The sequence below is a fragment of the Condylura cristata genome, unplaced genomic scaffold (genome assembly GCF_000260355.1).
Source record: "Condylura cristata isolate star-nosed mole 26May11 unplaced genomic scaffold, ConCri1.0 scaffold00004, whole genome shotgun sequence".
NCBI classification, from domain to species: domain Eukaryota; kingdom Metazoa; phylum Chordata; class Mammalia; order Eulipotyphla; family Talpidae; genus Condylura; species Condylura cristata.
In genome coordinates this window covers 54,303,480-54,321,645 of record NW_004567105.1, presented here as the reverse complement: position 1 = coordinate 54,321,645, position 18,166 = coordinate 54,303,480, and positions in this window count along the sequence as shown.

Sequence of the window (18,166 nt, the reverse complement as noted above, 5' to 3'; positions counted from 1 at the left end):
ACATTTCACACATTGCAGAGGTCTGGATTCCCCTTTGGAATATTGATTGACTCCTGCATTGGGACCTTGTGGCAATGAGAGAGATCCTTGTATCTGAGGCTGCCTAAGTAGAAGATCTGAAATCAGACTCTTAGACCACAGGGGTAGAGCAGAGGTGAGGGACATGAATCTTAGAGCTCACAGGAACTTTTAAAGAGTTTCTATATCTATGCGACAGCTCCAATCTAGAGGAGAAAAGAACTGGTACAAGGCTACACAGATGTAGGACCACAAACCAAGTGGCTTATGGCCTTTTCTCCCTTTCCCTCGGCCCTTATAAGCATACACTCCCTCATGCTGCCCCTAACCAGCCTCACCAACTTAGAATGGGAGAAACTAGGTGTTGGTTTTATGGGTTTTAGTTGGTGCTGGGAACAACTTTCTGGCCACTTCTGTCACAGATTGTCTAACTATTCCATCACATCTTCTACTGTTCCTCTCACTGAGACTTAGCCCTCTCTTCTCCATTTAACTCAGGCAATCCATGTGAGTAAAAGTAAAGTCACTTTGGACCCAACTCAGGATTTGCCATGACTTTTTCTCTTCCTTGCCATTCCAGTGTTTGAGACAGAAGCTGTCCTATCATCAGGAGCAAGAGGGAGTCTGAGATGGAGACAGCATAGCTAGCTGGTGCTTGTCAAGTTGGTTTTGCAGTTGCCTGGGCTATTTCCACAGATTCACTTGTGTGACTGGGAATGGTGGTAGCCTGCACACATGCACACCTGTGCGTATAGACACACCTCCCCAGCTCATTTCTGCATGTCTCCTCTCCTTGTGTCACCCTCTCTTTGGATGTCATCCTCTGACTCAAGGAACCTCTGGTTCCTCATTAGGTGGTGGTCTGTAATTTTTTTTTTAATATTTATTTATTTATGCATACAGAACTGGGGTACAGGCAAAGAGGATTCACTGGGGTACAGGGGCTATGAGCGGATCCAACAGAGACAGAGTGGGGAGCAGAACAGGATGAATGACAAAGTACACTGCTGAGGGGAGCAGGGGACGGATCATGAGAGGTCTGATGAGCAATGTGGATCACCTCCGGGGTGGGGATTGAACTCATACTGAAGTGGCTTTAGCTTCTTCGTGCTGTGCTTTAACCCACTGCGCCACCAGGGAGAGCCTGTGGTCCATAATTTTTAACCAAAAAGTCTAAATAAATACAGCTGCCACCAAAGATTTAAGTTAATCTAACCTTTAAAACATTCCTAATTTATTTGTATAATTCAAACATGATTGCTACATCATTTAGAGTGAGGTATCACAAAGGGGAGGTTGATAAATATAAAACCCTTTGTCCAGACTTAAGGGAATGTCTCAAGAAACAAGGGAGGCCATTTCTCCTGTGCTAACACAATTTACCCACTTATAAAAATCCATGTGCAGCCTACTGGAGAAATGAGATGCAGAATCACCAATAAGTGATGGACCTGCTAAAATAACTCACCCCTTCTATTCCCTCCCGGAAGAAGCAGTCCCAGTATCTCCATAGTTTGACTGATTTCAGGGGCATAAGGGCTGGGGGAAAAACGAAATGGTTCTTTCCCCAGAACCAGCAGTCCTTCCTTTCCATCTACGGAGGATATGCATATGTCAGCGGGCACACAGCTCTCCTCGGGAGAGCTATTTTAACCATGTGCTTCTGGTAAGGGTTGTTAACCACAGGACCTAGACCTGGGAGTGGGGGCAAGATCTAGTGGGACTAGTCAGAGGCCCAGGCCATGCTTTAAGCCAATCAGAATTCATCACTGAAATTTTATAAGAAAATTGCCACCTTCTTTCTCTAGTTATTCAGCCATGAGGATTGCCTATTTGGGAAAACAAAGCCAACATGAAAAAAGAAATACCAGAAATAAGCAGTAGTCAGAAAAGAAGGAGCAGGCCCGGAAGATATTTGTGTCCTGAAGCCCCCTTCCCAACTTCCTTGAGTCTTCTCTTCCTTGCTGTTAAGCATGTTCAGAGCTGTGGGTGTCCTCCAATGCCCTCTCAATAAATGATCATTTTCTTGAGCTAGTTAGATCTAGTTTTTTGTCCTGTACAATGAGTGAGTCCAGAGTAGCTGCCCTTCTTTGACACCTCGTTACTGAATACCTATGAGTAAACCCTAAAACTTGTCCTAAAGAACTTCATTTATGGGGAAGACAAGATAGATCCAGGCCTTGGTGGTACCAAGAGGGTGACAGTACTTTCCTGGGTGTGAGTTGTTTTAATTAAAATACTACTTTTTAAGGTTTTCTCAGTCAAGTATTGGAAAAAAAAACAAATTAACCAGAGTTTGCTATATAAGACATCTCAGTCTGTAATACTAGTGTACTTTTGGAGAATCAAGGAGAATAACTGAGCATGTAGGGACTCTAGAAGTTTCTTAAGCAAACAATGCATTCTTCTGATGAATTTTTGATTTTCGATGTTTTGCTGTTTGATTAAGTTGCAGAGAATCAGTGTTCCTTGGAACACAGCTGGGGAATTCCTACACTAGATCATTACGAATTTATCAATTAGTTTAGGTTATGGTCTTGACAGAGGTATGGATGGGAAAAGCACTGCATTAATTAAATCTGTATTGATTGAATTCCAGACATGATCCTCTCTCTGCCCCCACAGTTCCTGGGTCCCAGAGCAATTCTCCCTCTTGTCAGAATCAAGCTTGCTAAGCCCCCAGGAGTTCCTACCTTATAATTTGAAAAGTTGTTCTATATTTCTGCCATGCCAAGGGGGCATTACAAGGACTGCCTGCTGAGTAGATGTTCAGATGTATGGTTGTAGGTGGCAAATTTTTCACTCTCTTTGGCTTCATTTAAATCTCGAAATACTATCTATAGACATTTGCATTTTGATTTTCCTCTTTGTATCATACACACGTTTAGAATAAAGCTATTGCTTCAGCCTCAGCACTTGCTGAAAGGAGCAGAGAGGAGGCTGAGATTACAGGCCAATGTAGCAGGCACTCCTGTTATCTTCAGTGTGTAGCTCTGATGGGCCATGGACCCAGGGTTCCTTGGAAAATTTTGAAAATCAAGAAATTGTTAACACTCACTCTGATACCATGGAACACATAAGAATGCGTTCTTTGCATTTAAAGAGGTGTGAGAGTCGATGTTTTCCATTTATATTCTGGTCCGGAGTCTTATTTGGTGTATTTTTATGCTTTTGCTATTTATTGATTTGACTAACGTGAATCACCATTTGGCAAACAGGGCTGCATTAATGCGTTAAGAGCTCATTATGAGGATAATGGACATGAAGTAAAAAGGAATCAAATGATGTAAGTGTAAAAGGTTTTTCCCTAGACAGCTGAAAATAAATTGAAAACAAATTCAATTAAAATAACATTCAACCTTTTTATTCCTGCCATGGTGTGATTCCTCTAAAGAAGGTGCACAGAGCTAACACATTGCTTGGAAAAACTGTTCCTCCCGCATCAGACACACTGGGGCAGACCCAAGCACTGCTAGTGTTGAGGAAAAGCAGCTTTAGCTTTAGGAAACTGTCCTTTTCTTTTTGTTTTTATTTATAACAGTTTATTTTTACATCATTTTGTACATTTTTTTTTCTATCTCAATTGTAATCTCCGCAGGTTTCCCATCACCAAGTCACCTGTGTGCCATTACCATAATCCCATGCACTTCCCTCCCCACCCCCCCCATTTTTGATCCCATTCCACCCCCACAAAATGTCTCTGGTATATGGCTGTTCATTATTGTCAGGGCTGTACTCCCGCCTAGACCTGCAGGAGTCCTCCTTTGGCCTCTTCTGACTCCCGGTGGCTGACTGGCATCTTTGGCAAGCCCTGGCTTGTAGCTCCAGTGCCCCAGCCTCTACCTCTGTTGTCACCTGTTATTCTACCCAGGTGTCTGCCCCACAGGGCAGCAATCTCATAGGATGCCAGTCCCACTGGATGGGAGAATCACTATACTCCATTGTGACCTTATTTGCGCTAATTATGTTGCAGTCACCCTATTTCGAAATGAGGTACTGGCAAAGTTAGAACTTTGGCATATTTGAAGTGGGGTTCATAAATAAACCCATGAGACAACAGCTTCTCTCATTCCCCATGCAGAATCCACACCACAGTCAGGGTTCTTCTGGTTTGAATCAGGGGCTCCCCTCCTTCAATCCACTGAAGCTAAGATAAAAGGCAGACTCCCCAACTCAGCGGATAAGGTCCAGTGTAGTTAGGATCTGGCCCAACTTACCTGTGGTCCCCATTCCTTGCCCACAATTTGCTTTCTTCCTTTGTCAAATTGTATGTTCGATGGCTCTTCCAAGAGGCCTTCATGACACCCCCAAAATCATCTCCCAATGTAGCCTGCTTTGCAGTGTCTCCTATATGCTCATCCTGTCTCTACATCCATAATTACCAAGATGTTTGTTTAATGTCTGTCTTCCACAGCAGATAGCAATGTATAGTAAATGACTACATTTGACTCATGGCCTGTTTTTGAATGACTCCTGAGATAAGCATGATTTTTATAGTTTTAAAATATTAGACCTGAGAAAACATGCTACAGAGAAAGCACATGGCTTATGAAGATTCAGATCCTCACAGGAAGCCTCTTGACCCTTTGTCTCACCAACTGTCCTTTCCCTGAGAGCCAGGAGCTTGTCTGTTTTATTCCTGGCTGGAATTTATATCTGGAAATCCTTCAAAGATGCCTGACATCTAGTGGGTTCCCAATAGCTACATGGAGGTGAAATAAATGAATTATTCAATGAGTGCTTGAGTTCTATGACTGCTCAAACGAAGAGAAACCTATTCTTTAATAACTGCCCGAGAGAATTCTATGGCAGTAGAAACACATTTTGATAAGTTAGTGATTCAGTCATTTAATACATACTTAGTGGGGACTGGTAACATATTAGACAGCTATTAGGGTCTGCATGCCTGGGGAAGGAGATTGATGAGAGTACTTCCCTTGAGAAACTCCTCTATAAGGGAAGAGATGCAAAGTGTGATGGTTTTCACAGGGAAGCACCTGCTAAAGTGGTGGGGGATTTGAACAACAGATTGTTCAAAGTTCATCTTCTCCTTTGTGGTGGAGGGGGAGGTACAGACCAGGAGTACGCGCTCTAATTGCACTTTCTCAATAAGTAGACACCTTCCTCTCGTGATGGGCAAGTTCTAATATGTGCTAGCTCTGACCTTGCCTCTGGCCCAAACAGGATCAGCACGCATGAGTTGATTGCTGGGTTCATTGCCCTTAAGGTTCACACTATGATGGGCTGAGCTCAACCCTTGGCTTCCTCAACTCCAGCCTAAGGATAAAGCTGGTTTCCTGTGTGGTTCACAGGGGCTCATGAGTGAGCTGAAAGCTGCTGCCACCAGCAAACAAAGGGCTTAGCACTTGCAGGGTCACTGACTCTCACCGCAGGACATGTGGGTGAGAGCTGCCATTAGAAACTCAGCCTCACACGTGCTTCCCCCATCCCTTTTTGCAATATTGCAGTTTTAATGCCTGTTTTCAGAAGGATGAAGCCCAGATGTCCAATCTGCTGGTTGACCTAGCTACTTACAATTCATTGGTTTCAAATTTTCCCCTGGTAAGTCACGAAGAAGGGCAACATTAAGCTGTATAAGAAGTCTTTATTATCCCCACTTTCAGGTAAATCTGAATCTGTTTGTTTTGGAGTTACCACTAAGCCTTCCGATCAGAACTTACCAGGATCTTATATTTCCTATTGATACTTACATTTCCTGTGTTGCATGAGCCCTTGAGAGGTACCTTTGTCCACCTAGTGGGCAGGAGCTTTATCTGCCCTTGGCACTCTTCCTCCTGCACCTCACAGCTGTGGCTTCTTTTCCCGGGGGTCTCTGTTCAAGCCACATCCCCTTCCAGAGGCCTCACTTCATCTTTAGCTGCTGCAGCAGTCTCCCCCAAAATGAAAAACCAATCAAGTCCTCAGATTTGAGAATATTTAAAAGATTCTAAATGTATTCATGTATCAGTATGTAAAGTGTAATGAAACTAAAATTAGTGGATTCCCAAGATAATAGATAATTTTTCTTGCAAAAAGAGTATGTAGTATTATGAGTTCTGTGGATTGGGGTTTGGGGTGAGCTCTTGGCACCGGCCCTCCATTAGCGCTGTGGGATGTGTTTTGTTCCGACTTGTCAGTTCCGTCTGTGCACTGGGGGGTATGGATCTTCCACTGGAGGTGCCACCAGCTTTGAACACGTGAGGTCCTGACCAGAACCCCCGGTTCTTTCCCTTGGTGCCCAGGGCCCAGTCTTCCCAATTGTTCTTCAGCACAGTGCCCTGCTTATTTCCTTTACAGCCTGTTCTCGGATAGGTGACATCTCATTCACCTCTTTACTTTCTATCTGCTCCTTCATAAATGTAAAGTCCCTGAGAGTGGCATGCATGCAGGGCTGGCCACCCCGCCATCTTCCCTGCCTACCTAGTAGACTTGGGAGTGAGTGAGTGAGTGGTCCGGGGGTGGGGGTGGGGAGATGCAGATCATGAGTCTCTGAAACAACCAGGTGTACGCCGAGTGATGTCCTAGCATGTGGGCAGTGGATCAACATCAAAGCCAGCGGGAAGTTAAACCAACACACTTTTCCTTGTGTCCATGCTCAGCTGCTTTTGGTATCCTGGGCCCACAGCTGAACTGAGCTCAACTGAGGTTCTAGTGTGAAGAATCGTGTCTTTTGTTCCCTGGTCTTCCTTTCCCTACTGTTGTGTTTCTCTAATGTCCTTTAGTTTACTGCAGTGATTCATCCCTGAGTCTCCCCAGGTTCTGCTGTCTTTCTACTTTCTAGAAGCTTCTTTTACCTCAGCCATTGACCTTTGACATCTCAGGTGGGGCCCTTGTTGCAGCACAGGGGAGCCAGTGCTGGGGCTCCTCTACCCATGATCTTGGACTCTATCCTTTCATGACTTTATTCAGTTGTATCATTTGGTTTTGGTTTTATAATATTGTTTAAATCAAACCTGGAGATTATAAATGAAGAAGCCAGGTGGCTGGGGTTTATACTCCAGCTTCTCCACTAACTAGCTGAGAATCCTATAGACACTGCTTAATCTTTGTGTGTCTCAATTTCCTCATCTGTAAAATCAGACTAGGAATAGTATCTTCCTCATAGAGCTGCTGTGATAATTACATGCATTTACATGTGAAATCACATGTAACAATATCTGCCAAACAGATGCCAAGACATGGTGGCATCCATGCCGCTCACACTTCTGCACATTTGATCCAGGGGTAGTCTCCCAAAGAATCCTCTTTCTGGATGCTGGGAGCCTTCTGCTGAATGTTGAATGTAAGGCTCTCTGTGAATAATTCAACAGTGTGTTTAAATGGGCATTTGCTCTGATAGCTTAACCCTTAGTGGTGCCTCTCTGGGTTGGTCAGTTTCCCTCTCACCCAGCTTGCTGGGGCAGTACAGTGGCCATGATGTTTAGTGTGATGTCTCTGTTCCTGATGGCTACAGTTCCTGGTAAATGCTGAGGCTCTGGGGAGAGGAAAGGAGACAACAGAGCCCTTGGCAGTCGGAGTCCAAGCCAGGGCCAGAAAGCAACAGACAATGATAAATCACCATGCCAGGTTCAGGACTAAACAGCAAGGAAGGGCACATTAGTGCGTCATGTCTGTTCCCTGTTGAACCTCCATTTGTTTGGGGAGTTGCAAAGGCAGGTGTTGCCCTACATAGAGGAGTAAAGCTTTGGAACTCAGGTTGTGATGGATCAGAAATTTATTATTACTAAGTTCTCAATGTCCCAGGTTCTCAAAACACTGGGCCAGCAACTTGGCCCCATTGCAGCTTTACCACTCAGGGCCTGTGCCAGTGCTGACAGCTTCCCCCCAGCAGTTCTCCCAACATGCCAGCAGATGGCGGAGTTTCTCCTGTGTTCCTGCAGTGTTCTCGCTGCTGAGAATCAGGAAGGATAAACACCTGTAAGCGTTTGAATATAAAATGTAGTAGGGGAAGTACATCGGGAGACTGAAACTTGGGGTGTTTTTAAAACTTTAATGCATAGAATCTACAAAGACAAAATTTCACATTCGTTATCATATGTAAAAAGAAAGGAAAAGGAAAAAGAAAATGATCAATTGATTTTAACCCTCTTCTGGAAAATAAATAGACTGCATCTGACTTCGCTATTTACATTTGACTGTAAGATTTTAAACTGGGTCATTCAGCCCTTGAGTTTTTGGCAATATTACCACCACTGGAATACTGATAAAGAGAATAAACGGTGACGGCTACTATTAGTAAAAGCCACGACAAACTGAGCATTTTGCATGAACATCTTGGTTAATCTACCCAGCAAAACGAGGCAGGAGTCTCACGATGATGGTTCTGACAAATTTTGAGAATATCCTGAGGCTCCTGTTCACTATCTTAGAAATAACCATTAGACAACAAGTATCAAGAATCAACCTGGGCAACTCATCTTCACAAATAAAAACATGACAACCTGATCCTTTGGCTTCCCAGGAAATCTGCTTTAATTTCCCTATGTCTTGGTTTGCTGATAGAGGTAATTGCAGCACATTGTGTGTATTCAGTTAATAATAGCAACAACTATCACTGATTTGGTCCTTGCTAGTATTCTAAGAAACTCTTACTCTACTAGAGGCTTCAAAACCTTACAACATTACCTGGCAGGAACTTCTTAATCGCTTCTTCACTCATGAGGGAAATGAGGCTCAGAGAGGTTTAGTGATGCTTCTGAAGCCACACAGTTAGCAAGCAGCAGTTAATTCTAGAACAGACACTCTTCTATCAGCCACTAAGTTAATGGTCCTCAGATCTTAATTGTCTTAAGTGAATTTGTCTGCTTATTTCTTGGTCCCTGTCTATTCCTTGTTTATTCTTTAGCTTCTTCACTAGCCTGAGATTTACTTATACCAACTTTTTCTCCATGTCTTATATGCTATGTCTTTTTGAGGTGGGTTTTAGTTTTTAGCTATGTTCACGTAGCTATTGAACCAAAACTACAGTCTCAGTCCAGGCTGCTGTTTGGGACACACTCACTATCGCAGAATAACCCTTTATGTTTGAATTACTAGGAGGATTTGACTGGCAGAGCAAACGGTCATGCAAGATGTTTGCCTCAGCACACTTACTTTATTTCCTTTGGGGGTATCCTTTTTTTCTGGCCCTGAAGCCCAGTTCCCCTTCTTAGCAGTTGTACGGGAACGTCCCGGGCTAAGAGTTCTGTTCCTGTGTCCTCAGCTACATGTCTTTCGCTTGTTCTCCCTTTCTCATCTCTCTCTCCTGTTATTCTGCTTTCCTTCATCATACATCATTTTCAGACATGCTTTTGGGCCCCAATTTGGATGAGGAGATTGTTTAGGTGAGTGTTTCCACTTCCCCAGTGCTGTAGAACCTTCATTTTAGCATTTGGATTTTGAAATTGCCTCACTGGCATATGGGATGGATTTTTGTTAGAGGGTTTATTTTCAAGGCCAGTGTAAAGTTCTGTCTGGAGAAGGCAGCTGGCTCTTAATAATTAACAAACAGTGCCTAATGCCTGGGTAGAAATCCTAGTGCTACTACTGAAGGGGCTGATGCCAGGACACTGTTACCCACACTCCTCTTTCTTGGGGGCTCCAGGCTGATCCTAAAGGACTTGGTCTATAAGGCGCAGAGCTCCAGCCACTGCTGTCTCTTCAGCAACAGTCCTGTTTCAGGGATGCCCTCGTGTGGGAAGCTGTCAAACATGTCCTGTAGCTGAAGGAGGTGGAAGCTCAGGAGGCCTGCTTCCCCACTGCTTTACATCAGGAGCTTGGGTGCCACGTACATGATGCACACACACACCCACACACTTGGAAGCAGCATAGTCCCAGGTCAGGCAAGTCCTGGGAGTACAGGTTTCAAATTCTAAACGAGGCCAGCCATTGCTTGGAGGATTTTCCACACTTTTTGGAGGCCAAAGAATCTCTTCTGGCAGGCTATTTCAAGGGGTTCTTACTCTGAAACACACTTCTGAAAAATTCTAGATGTGAAATATGGGTTCAAGTGCTGGTTCCTGTCTAAGATCCCGCCTTGGCCACACAGATGTACACGGCCCTGGAGAGAGGCAATGGGAGGGGGTGCTGTGGGTCAGACTCCGGTTGTAAAGAGAGTGCACAGACAGAATCAGGCCCCTCGTGACAGCCCATTGCTCTGTAGTCCCAGGCCCCCACATGCCATCTACTTCTGGGTTTCTCTGAGGCACAGATATGTTCTCACATGAACCATTGTCACTAGCCCTTAGAGGAGTTGTTGGATACCTGCTGTATCTTCTGGACATTTCCCTTTTGGTTGAGCTTCTGACCTCTTCCGCCAATCATCATTTTGGTCTGAATGATGGTCCTTTGATAAGACTGATATCTTTTCTGGTAGTGATCTATGTGGATACTGAGGGTGCCAATGTGGCCCTGCCAATGCCACACCATAACAGGTTTGTCAGGGACTGGGCGTACACCTAGGCCATGGCAAGGATTAATCACCAGACACCATGCTGCCCTTTACATTTACATTTACATTTATACCCTTATTTCTCTACCCTCAGACCACCTCCAGTCTTTTGGGGCTAGATTCCCCCCTTGTTGCAAATCTTTCGTTACTATGTAGCTCACAATAATAGTGCTATAAAAATTCCAAGGCAGATGGTTGCTCTGAGATCTTTTTAGAAGCAGGTTTGAGGATCAGGTCATGGGAGGAGAGTTCTGATATCTAAATCCATCGTTTGGGGTGAAGAATCCTATGAGTTTGTAGCATCATCTTTCCTGTACCTGTCATGCTATTAAGACTTCAAGATTGTACCTAGCCTGTTATTCCACAGAGAGATGAATGCAGAAGAGATCCTCCATAATTATGTTTGTTCTTAGGAAACACACACTAAGTAGTAAGAAGTTAAAGGGGCAAAAAGTTTGCAACCTACTCCCAAATCATGTATACACTAACACATATGTGTGTGAAGTAAATGTCAGTATCTGGTGAATCTGGGTGAAGACTGTCCATGAGTTGTATTTTTTTTTTTTGGTTGCATTTTTTCAGTAGATATGAGTGGTTAGAGACAAAACTCACCTCTGACATATAAAACATGCAAACAGAAACCACCCAAAAGAACCTGCTAAATGGGCTTCAGGTGAGGAACTGGTTTAGAGAAACCATGCAGTGGAGTTCCCAGTCCATGCCTGGAAATGTCAATTACATTTCTGTTCTGATAGACACTCATTTATCCTTGGTTTTGTACCCATAATATACACTTGTCTTAATTCCCTCACAGTTATGCACAGGCATTAACTAATACCAACCAACTGCAACCCAAACTAATTATTGCTATCTGTACACTTTATAAAAATAACTCCAGCACAGAGCTAAAAGAATAATGGCATATTTACAGAAGGTAGCTAATTAAACTGAGTTCCAATTGCTTTCACTTTGCCAGAAGGAGCCATTTTCACAGCAAAAATTGGGTAGAAGCTTGCATGCTTACCAGAACAACTCAAGGTAACATAATTTAGGGGTCCCAAGACAAAAATTTAACACAAGACAAATTTACATGAGCTATAAAAATCTCATTAAGGAAGATATGAAGATCTTTTTTATTGCAGCCCAACAGTTAAAAGGGTATCATTTTGTTGGGTTTATTTAAAGAATAGTATAAATTTTGTTGTTTCCTAGTAGAAGTAATTGCAAGGAATTCTTAGACAATCGTTGAATAGGGCTTTTATTTTTGAATCTCCAAGTGGTTAAGATATGTCACCCCCCTTAGCATCATAAATTCTAAGTTTTCTAACCAATCTGAGTATTGGTGAGGCCTATATCAAAAAGTGTTAAAAAAAAAAAAAAAAAATTTGAGGCCCTCCCTGGTGGCGCAATGGGTTAAAGCACAGCACTGAGAATCTAAAGCCGCATCCGCATGAGTTCGATTCCTGTCTGCCCCGGAGGTCACCACATGGCGTGGCAGTCCTCTCCTGGCCCGCCCGCTGCTCCCCTCAGCAGTGTACTTCGTCGATCTGCCTGTTCTGCTCCCCACTCTGTCTCTGGTGAAGCCTCTCGCTGCCCCTGAGCCTCTGGCCTGTACCCCAGTTCTGTATGCATAAATAAATAAATCTTTTAAAAAAAATAAAAAAAAATTGAGTACTTATTTTTACCTCTAGGACACCTCTGCTTGTAATTTATTTTAGGTCTCATAGCTATCTTGAGCTTTTGTGTGAAAGTAAGTATGGATGCTCCAGTGATGTGATTTCTGGAGTTTAGCTGAACTCACTAGCCACAGTCAGATGAATAGAGTTACCCTGGCAAATTTACTTTTGAAAGCACATCTCTAATTTGCCTACTCTTTTGGGTAGGCTTAAACTCACACAAAACCCAAACCACAGATTCCCAAACAACACAAAGTAGCCACGCCCAGACTGACAATACCCAGTTCCTTGTCTATAAGGAAGATTACATTTTTCCAGTGGAGGGGAGCTCAGGAACATGGAGGTCCTCACAGATTGCCACTACTAAAAAAATACCTTCTCAGCTGCAACACTGTTTTGGGGTGTCCTGCTGATTTTTCTCCTGCCTGCAAGTAGTTCCTGAATTTGTTTCTATCTACTGGAAGTGGTGACTTGGCAGGCATTGGCACTTTTTCCATGTTTAATTAATTCCTCTAATTTTGTGGTAAATGAGAATAATGGGGCTTAATTTTGCTATTTATGTAAAATTGATTGGTAATTATGGAAAGCACAGGAGGTTTGGCTTTACAAACGAAAATTAAGTGACCTCCCCGTCATAGTGTGTTGGCATGCCTCAGTCACTCTTTGGATAAAAGGAGAAATAGTAGCAAAGCAGATGCTGAAGGGGAGATGAATGCGGGGTTTATGACTTTTGTAGAAATTGAAATCTGGAAGTTTTGGGGGGCGGTGGGCTATTTAAAGCTCAAACCAGAGTCATCTGGAGGAGATCACGTACAGGACAGAAACTATGTGACTGCCTGGGTCATCTCATCTTTGCTATAATTTGGTCTCTAAACCCAATATATTCCTATCTGTGTGTGCTCATAAAAATGGTGTATAGGTGAGAGACAGAAGGGCCTCTTCCTAAAGTGTTCTGTGTGAAGAGGAGATCTTTCCCTTTTTTGAAACTTTGGATACAGCTCCAGATAATGCTGATTCTCAGTAAATGATACTTAGCAGGTGGATGGTGAGAATTACTCTTCTAGGCACTGCTGTCCCTATGGATATGGCAGTCCCTCTGTGTCTCTCCTTTGGTCCTGCTCTGGTTTTTCTTTCTTCCCCCCCCCATCGTTTCATTTAAGGAAGCTCATGAATCTAACCAAAGTGATGAAAATTATCATCCCTGACTATCAGGATTGAGGTATGTAATTTATCATTTAAAGAAGGTCAGAGTACATGGTTTTGCGTCTCTGTGGTGCCATCACAACTCAGTTCGTTGATGGACAACATTGAGGTTTTGGGGGTGTGGTAGCGAGGACTGGGGGTTGTGCATATGAAGATGAGGCAACTCGTACTGGCACAGCGTGGACATTCTTCGGTGGTGGTGGGGGGGACAGAGGAAATACTGAATCATGCCCCAGTGCTGGCCAAATGTAGGTCTCCACTAGAACAGACTCTTGTTATTGAGCCACTTAAAGCTAAGGAAGATGATTAGCAACGTCTTAGTTCATAAGCACTACTCAGCTATTGTAAATCTTTCATTTTAGGAACTTTGAGAATCATAGTTGACATTTAAATTTTTTTAACACTGGTACTTTGAAAGAAATAACATACTTTTTATCTCTATACTGTCCTTCATGAGCCTACCTGATGCTGCATTAAAATGAAATTGAGAGAAAAACCTCATAGTATTAATATTCCCCCACAATTTTTTTTTATTTTATTAGGGTAAACTAATTTACCTTACCTGTGCTGTGTAAATAAATACAAAAATTACAGAAAGATTCACATGGACTCTCTGCTCCAAGCTGGAAATGAGTGCTGAGTGCCTAAAACAGAAACACTGCCAGTGGGATGTGCCCTGGTTTGGTAATTCCCAGGCTGTGATCCATTTAGAATCAAATCATTGGGGGATCAGACTCAGCATTGTAAGTGCTTTAGAATATTCCATCCACTGAGATTTAAGGTAGAAATAGAGTTGAGACAACAAAGAGACCTAGGGGATCAATTGCAAATATCACTGCATAATGAAAAAGGTTTCCTTATTTTTTTTTTTTTTATTGATTACACACCTGTGGTCTCCCAGTATAGTCTTGATAGCATTAAAACTCAGGGACTTATATTGTCCTCCTGAAAAATAAACTTTAAGTGTCCAGGAAAAAAGTCCAAATTCACTCTTCAATTTTGCTTGCTTGCTTTCAAAAACCTACTTTATGATGATCATCCAATATAGGAGCTCCTGAATAAGAAAACTGAAAAAAGGATCAGAATAATTGCTAAAACATATGATTCAGAAAATATTTTTGGAACTAAAAATATTGAAATTGTTGACTAAAAAGACACGTTTAAATATCAGCCAACAAAACGTTGCAGATTACATGCGTTACTTAATGGAAGAAGATGAAGATGCTTACAAGAAACAATTCTCTCAGTACATAAAGAACAACGTGACGCCAGACATGGAGGAGATGTATAAGAAAGCTCATGCTGCTATACGCGAGAATCCAGTCTATGAGAAGAAGCCTAAGAAAGAAGTTAAAAAGAAGAGGTGGAACCGTCCCAAAATGTCTCTTGCCCAGAAGAAAAATCGGGTAGCTCAGAAGAAGGCAAGCTTCTTCAGATTTCAGGAGCGGGCTGCTGAGAGCTAATACGCCAAACCATTTTTTAATGGAGATTTTTAAGTAAAGACAATACAATAATAAAATTATTGATCAAGCATTGAAAAAAAAAAAACAGCAAGATAAACTCCAGTCTGAATTTAACCAAAAATAAATAAATAAACATTGGAATTGTAGACAGCAGAACACATGATTTCCATGGAAAGAAATAGTGAATTTCATCACTCTTTGATAGCAACATTTTACTCCAGCAGAAAATGAAAGAATGAAGACATGAGGAAAAGGGTAAATAGTAACATAAGGAACAAACATGTATGCTAATTGAGAGAATACCTTTCCATTGTTTGTTCTTAAAATAATCTACTAGAAAATCAGCATCAGATCATTAGAATGACTAGAGAGATCAAAATAAAATTGGTAATGGACATTAATTGAATTATAAATTACATATCTGTGCCTAAAAAGGGGAAGAATATGCTAATTAATAGCTGTATGAGTTGACAGTGCAGACATAATACAGGAATAAAAGTGGGGCAAAATTGGAAGACACAGGTAAAAATTGTTTCAGCTATTCTCAGAAATACACATTTGTGGTAGTATTATTGGTATCCTAAGACTCAAGTATGTATTCAGATAGACATTAGGAAAAATAATTGAAACTCTTACAGTCTCACTTTAAACACGGCAGTGTAAACTCATAAGGCATTTACGTTTTGAGCTTTAATGACATCAAAAAAAATGAACAAAACATATCTTCTGGGGAAACCACACACTGTTGCCACTACTCTTGCTAAAGGGACAGCACTGAGCCTCTGGCGTGGCCATCAGTCAGTGGCTATTACCAAGCACAAGGGAACATGTTGAATCACTTTTCTGCAACAAAACTCTGGTAATGGGAATTTCCACAGATCAAGTGGTACAGGTTCTTCAATAGATTTGTACTAACAGGAGAGGGGAAAATCTATTACTATTGAATAACATATTTTATTATTATTACGTAATATGTTATTTGAAAAAATAGTAGAACTGGTTAGAACAGATACTTTATCTTAGACAAAAGGTTGAGAAATTAAGAATTTATTTCAAACTTATGAAATTATTTAAGATCTTGATTTCATGATAAAATTGAGATTTGAGGATTCAACTCATGATATGATAGAAAAAGGTCCTATTTATTGAAAGCCTAGGTGTGATCCATAATGTAATAAGAACTCTTTGTGTATTATTGCTAATCTTCACTCTGACTCTGACATAGGGATTATTATCCATATTTTATAGTTGAGAAAATAGAGACACTGACAAGTTAAGTAAATTGCACAGGATGTTTATAACATAAAGCTGAGAAAATGTGCTAACCTGGGCATATGGACTTCACAGCTCATAATTTTCAACATCATGTAAAAAAATGTATTTAAAATACGTATTAAGAAGCCTACATCGTAACCTTAACACTATTCTTTAGGGACTTTAAAAGACTATTTGTGTTAATGTGTGTTCTGTCACTGTCCAGACAGAAAGCTAAAGAAATGGTGTGGGGTCACTGTTTCAGCGTTCACCAAGCATTATTGGTATTGAAGCATCGACGTATCAGAGAGGTTTCTGTCAGAAATTAATTTTTGGCTCACTAAAGATGTCATATTTCTTGACTCTTTCTGTGTTTTGGAATTGTCAACTTCTGCTTCTTAACATTATCAGTTAGCATTGTATTTCTCATGGAGATTTTGTTTAGTTACTTAAAAAAAGAATCAGTTTCTGTTAGAAACAAAACAGGAAGATATGATGATGTTCCTGAAGGCAAGGTGAAAAGTTGTTGTTGTCTGTATTCTCTAACTGATCTCTTGGACTATGAACCTTCTTGAAGAAAGCAACTGCTCAGTGTAACTGCTTCTCTTCCTTGTATGGCCCATGTATCCCATGCATGGTAAACAAGGAGCCATCTCTTGCAATGGCACTGATTTTAGGGAATTTCTTATTTATAATCTGTATTACTCTATACTATATATATTCAGAGGGGACACTGTTAAGCAGCCTGATCTTAGAGCACCATGAACCACCCCGGGGATTTCTGGAGAGGATTGCAATGATAATATTTCAAGTTGCTATAAGGTCAAGAGTTTCATGTATGGAACCTTTCTCTTCCTTTCTATTTCCTTTCCTGTCCAACTCATTCTCACTCAGCTTAAGGCCCATCTTGAAATGGTGTTAAATCTAATACCACGCTCAGATTTCATCAATCTTTGAAGTTGGCCAGACCTGCAGAGTAAAAAGGCGAGGGAAAATGGGCCTCTATAAATTAGAGATTGGAAAATACCTATTAGAACACCAGATTCTGATAAAAAATTTTCCCCTCCAATATACAGGACTTGAAAATTGACCTGGTTTTCTCCTCTGAAATGTCTCAGAGATTTTCAAAATCTCCTTTGTAGCGTTATGTGATTCCTTGTGAGTCTGTTGTTCACACCACTTAAGCTTCTTTATTTTTGATATAAAATCCAAGGTGGTAACTTTCACTGCATTACAGATTTACGAGGATTGTATGTTCCCCAGTTATCTGCATCTGTTGATCTAATCCCTCTCTTGAGAACATTAGGATCCTGTAGAATTGGTGTAAAGGAGTTAGGACTCTTGTCCAGGAATTTGGAACAATACTGAAGAGCATGTCATGTTAAATTAATGCATGTTTTAGAAAGATAGAGAACAAAAAAATTAGTCATAGGTATGTTTCAGATCCAGAAATGATGAAGTCGAAGAAAATCATCTTCTCCCACCTAGAAATTGTGTGGGGGATGGGGATATTTTAGAAGCTGTTTAAATGATAGATGAGAGACCTTGAGCTTCACAGGGATCCTGTATTGGTGAGTAAATTAGCTTGAGCTCACTTAGGTTATACAAAGAGTAGTAAAAATTCAGAGTCAGATCTGTATCAGAAAGGCCCTTTAAATTTGATCACCCACCTATTCTTTCGATAATCCAGTCTACTCTTCAAAACATTGATGGGTGCATAGTCATGCTTTTGTTAAAAATACTCAATTTTGGTTGATATAGGCAACAATTTTAAAGATGATATAAAATAAGATCCACAGAATCATTGAAAATGTAATAAATTTGCACAGTGAAGTATTTGGGGGATTGATTAGGACTGTTTTGCATAACTTGGTAAAGGTGATATATATATATTTTTTTTTTTTGGACAAATGAGTTTAGTTATATCAATGAAAGTTTTAACAGAAAATGATTATTTCTCTTCTGCTATAAACCTTCAGACTATAATTTTTATAGTGGCTGCTCTTAGTACATTTTATTTGAAATTGACTTATTTACCTCACTTCTTAGGGAGAACTGACACAACTCAGTAATTTATAAAGTCATATGATCATAGTTTTATGTTTTAGTTATTTACAAACTGT